Here is a 4,762-nt window from a genome sequence, read left to right as displayed (position 1 = left end):
GGAGCCCATGACTGCCTCCTGCCTTCCCATCAGCCTCCTGCACCAGGCAGAGTGACCGCAGGCCCGGAGCATTGGAGCACACGATCCAGGAAAAGGCCCCGACGCGTCTCCAGGGAGTCCCGGTGCGATCAGCCTCAGACGGCAGGAGATCCACCACCCGGGCTCCGCGGAGACGCCGGGCCCACGTCTGCCCATGTGTGAGCCCGTTCCTGTCCCAGGGAGCAGGCAGCCACCCGGGAGGCCCTTCCTGGGACCAGGACCAGAAGGCGGCCCCCTTCGAGCTACAGGAGCAAGGATGGTTCCAGAAACTCCCAACTCTACAGCAACCTCCTCCAGGGCTGAGGCCAGCTACCGCAACGCGCGGTGAACTGCGAGCGAGGACAGACAGCGCGGTCCAAGGGAGGGAGCGTCTAATTGGGGAGGTGAGAGAAGGGGAGGCACAGCCGTGGGAGGTGTGGCTGTGAGCACAGGGACAGCGTTCACAGGCCGCCCACCACCCAGCGCAGCCCACACGCCCACTCCCGGGAGCCACCGCCAATGCTGCAAACTCCTCCCGGGACCGGACGGGCCTGCAGGGACCCGGCCCCCACCTGGGCCCTGCACTGCCCCTCCCGTCCGTCCGTCCACGGCCACAACAGCCCCGACACACGTGAATCCGAATGAACAGAACGTCCACGTCTCTCCCTCCACGCCAAAACCCACAGCTCCCCCGCACACACGCCCGGCTCTGCACGGCTTCTCCGGCTGTTTCTTAGTTTCGCCACAGCCCCTCCGACCCTCTGCGAGGGCCCTGCAAGTCTCCCCGCATTGGAGGTTAGGGTTGGCCCCGTGACACACCAACCCAAGGCAGTGGGGTCTTGCAGGCCTGCGGGCACCACTTCCCGGGTGAGAAGGTCCACGCGGACTCCCTGACTCGCTGACTCACAGCCGTGGAATGAGGTGGGCAGGGCCCAGGGAAAAGGCAGGTCCCTACGGAGAGGTAGAGGTGCCCGCAGGCGCAGAACTTTCCCGACAAAAGCGTTTCCAGTGCACAAAGTGAGTGAGGAGTTGGCTCAGGGAGGAAGCAGCTCCCTGGGGGCGGGCGGGCGGAATGCGGCTGGAATAAAATAGGAAGACATGGCCAGGCGACCCCACACACAAGGAGCAAGAAGCAAGTCAGCCCGCTCCCTGCAGGGGACGAGACAAAGCGGAACAAGGTCTGTGCTAAGGTTTGTGCTTGCTGGGGAGTCGTGGGGCGGGGGGGTCCTGATACCACATAACACACGTGTGTTCCTGTTTACCAGGAACGGAAAAAAACACATTTTATTCCTTCACGCCCCCCACTCCCTTAAATTGAGGTATAATTGTAATATTGTACTATCTATAGTAATAAAAGCGTACTATGCTAATTAGACCGGATGTCCTTCCGGACAACCTTCCAGATGAAAGCCGGGCTGCGAGGGAAGCCCGGGTCCCAGGTGCCAGAATGAAGCCGGTGCCAGCAGCCGGGGGAAGGAAGGCCTGCTCCTGCACGAATTTCATGCATCGGGCCTCTAGTACTGTAATAAAATTGTAATAAATAGGATGTCCCAGAAAATGCTTACCCTACTTTGAGTAATTTTAAAGACGGTGTTTATTAAAATGCATTTCATTGTCAACATTGAGCTACCAGCTGTTGAAGTTGTATCTGCATTTTGGGGGGGACACCCTGCAGTGGGAAGTGCAAATTGTGACGATTTGCTATCCATATACATCCTGAAAAGACTCCTCCCCTCTTCAGTGAACACATCCATCACCCCCCGATATTTGCCTTGTTTGGGGGGCCAGGGAGAGGTGAGGCGAGCTCTCTATCAGCAAACTTCCCTCACCCAGCACAGCACCGCCCACTGGAATTGTTACACACAAGACCCTCTCCTCTGTGTCCTCAACCTGCATCTTCCATGTGGTTTGGGGAACGGCGGGGTGTAAACCAACTAACAAACCACGACAACGAAAACCCAACGAACCTCTGGCGATGGGACATCAAACTGCTTCCCCGCGGGCCTTCCCCTGACGTTGTTCCGATGGGCAGATGTGAGCTGGTCAGCGAGTCTGTTTTTCTGCGCAGTTTCTGTGAACAGGCCACCGGCCGCGCCCCAGCCCCCCCGAATCAATGTCAAACGCACACGTAACGAACGCCGTCCTGACGGGGTGCCAGTTCGCCGGCGTGCCCCGACGTGCGTGTGTCTCGGGCTGGCGGAACGCCCGAGTTCCAGGCGAGCGGCTAGTGTGCCCGGAGCCAGACGTTTGTTTCCATTCTCCGTTGGCATGGAGACCGGGAGGCAGGTGGCGAAAGAACGGGCAGAGAGGGACGGAGGCAAAGCCAGCGGTAGCCCCGCCAGCAACTGTCCGGGCGGCTGACGGCCGCACCGCCCTGGAAGGCACGGCTCCTCGCTTTGTTTGACGGAGAGAGTCCATGTCACAAAATGCACCGTTTTGAAGCGTGCCGTGCAGAGGCATCCCGTCCATTCATAAAGTCGTACAACCATCACCGCTACCTAGTCCCGGAGCACGTCCCTCACCCCCTAAAGAAACCCCAGCCCCACCAGCACACGAGACGGTGACCTCCCACACCCTCCCCCCGCGCCCCTGGCAATCCCTAACCTGCTTCCTGTCTCTGAGGGTTACCTGCCCTGGACCCGTCTTATCAATGAGATCACACACCCGCCCCCTTGCGTCCGGCTCCTCTCCCTCGCTCAGCATCGTGCTCTCAAGGTTCATCTGCCTGAAGCAGGTGTCAGGGCTCCGTTCCTGCTCGCGGCCGAGTAACAGTCCTCCGTGTGGACGGACCACCTCATGGAGTCGTCTGGGGGGAGACGGGGCTGTTTCCACCGTGTGGCTGTTGTGGATCATGCTGCATTAAACATGTGTGTACAAGGCGTGTGTGTGTGTGGTTTTTGTTTGTTTGTTTTTTTAAAAATATATTTTATTGATTTTTTACAGAGAGGAAGGGAGAGGGATAGAGAGTTAGAAACATCAGTGAGAGAGATACACCGATCGGCTGCCTCCTGTACACCCCCTACTGGATATGTGCCCGCAACCAAGGTACATGCCCTTGGCCGGAATCGAACCTGGGACCCTTCAGTCCACAGGCTGGCGCTCCATCCACTGAGCCGAACCGGTCAGGGTGAGGCATGTGTGTGTTTATCCCTCCTCATCCAAGGATATTTTTCCCATTGATTTTCAGAGAGTGGAAGGGAGGAGGAGAGAGAAAGAGGAACATGGATGTGACAGAGACACATCGACGGGTTGCCTCCCACACGCACCCGGACGGGGGCCAGGGATCGACCCTGCAACCCAGATAAGTGCCCTTGACCAGGAATGGAACCCAAGACCCTACGGTGCACCGGCCAGCACTCTAACCACTAAGCCCACCGGCCAGGGCTATGGACACGTGTTTTGTGCGGATGTGTCCATAGCCCTATTTTGGGGATAGACCTGGGCGTTCCTAATTTCTAAATAAAATAACAGACGAATAATACACCGGCATTTTTTTAAAAGATAAAAGGGTGCAGGGTAGCGTGGGCCTCTCCCGTCCCTGTTCCCCGTCACCCAGCTCCTCCCCCAGCGACAGTCCACACCCTGCTCTATTCTAGAGACAGCCTGCGGGGAGGCGGCCTGGCAACCGAGCGGCCAGAGCACGAGGCCTGGAGGTGGACAGCGTTGGACAGGTGCCGTGCCACCTCTAGGCTCTGTGGCCTCAAGCAAGGTCCCCGTGTGCCCATCCCTCTGGGACTCTGTTCCCTGTCCTGTCACAGGGCCCCGTCTCGCATACCTGCTCCACGAAGGGCCATGGAGAGCAAAGCCCACGAGCCAGTGGGAGTGAGCGCCGGCACCAGGCCCGGCACACAGCGAGCGCTCAATGGTTGCGGCTGCCTCTGCCCTCGGTTTCCCCCCTGGACAATGGAGGTGAGTGCCTCCCCCCCGCAGGTGCGGTGGAGAACACAGGAGACCCCTGGGTGACACCCCGAGTGCTACCACTTCTGAGCAGCTGGGAGGAAGGGGAAGGGCGGAGCCGAGACTCCGTGTCCCCATGGGGAGGCCAGGTCTCCGCACGCTGCCCGCAGCCTCCACCCCCCACGAGCATCGGGACCCCACACTGTGGGCTGGCGGCTGGGTTTCTTATTTCTTGTTCCTTTCCCGCCACCCCCACCCCTTCCAGATCCTTCTCTCTGCTTTCTCGACACTCTACACGGACTCCTTCCTTCTCTCTCTCTCTCTCTCTCTCTCTCTCTCTCTCTCTCTCTCAGGCCTGCGGAGGCAGCAGGAAACCCTGGAGACCAGAGCGAGAGGCCCCGAGTGAGGGGGGAAGCATTAGCCAGGCCATTAGCAGCTGTCAGAGCGATGTCTTCTCCCCTCGGTGGCTGGCGAGTGGCACAGCAGACCCGAGGGAGCAAACGGCCGGCCTCGGAGGGCCGGACGGGGAAGGCGCACGGGGCCACGCTCCCCTGTGTGTGCAGAAGTTCACGGGGAGACACCCCCCTCCCCCACGCACACATACACCTAACAAAACAGAGCAAGGCGCAGCCCTGTTAGCAGCAGTTGGTAGCATTATGTAAAACCCTAAGCACACAAAAATATCGTTTGGATGATAAAAAGTTAAATTTAGCTAAGTACAGAGTGACTAATGCTATGAGGGAGCGGCGGCCCCCCAACCCCAGTTGCCTGGAGCTCCTACAGCTGGCTTCCAGAAACTTCTGACAAGTAACGGGCCTGGTGCGGCGCAGAACAACAGGTTATGTAA

General features: G+C 59.1%; 1 protein-coding gene across 1 annotated transcript in view; it reads right to left on the bottom strand.

Annotated features, from left to right (window-relative positions):
- Positions 1-4,428, bottom strand: part of PITPNM2 (phosphatidylinositol transfer protein, membrane associated 2) — a gene marked incomplete at its 3' end in the record, with an annotated part of 79,892 nt that extends 75,464 nt beyond the window's left edge. Inside the window, exons 1-2 of the mRNA XM_015567256.1 lie at positions 4,418-4,428; positions 1,888-1,893 (exon numbers count right to left, since the gene is read on the bottom strand). The remainder of the gene's footprint in view (positions 1-1,887; positions 1,894-4,417) is intronic.
- Positions 4,429-4,762: the final 334 nt, after the last annotated feature.

Source organism: Myotis davidii, unplaced genomic scaffold (genome assembly GCF_000327345.1).
Source record: "Myotis davidii unplaced genomic scaffold, ASM32734v1 scaffold223, whole genome shotgun sequence".
Lineage (NCBI taxonomy): Eukaryota > Metazoa > Chordata > Mammalia > Chiroptera > Vespertilionidae > Myotis > Myotis davidii.
The sequence above is the reverse complement of the archived record's forward strand: the minus strand, read 5'-3'. Positions and strand labels throughout refer to the sequence as shown.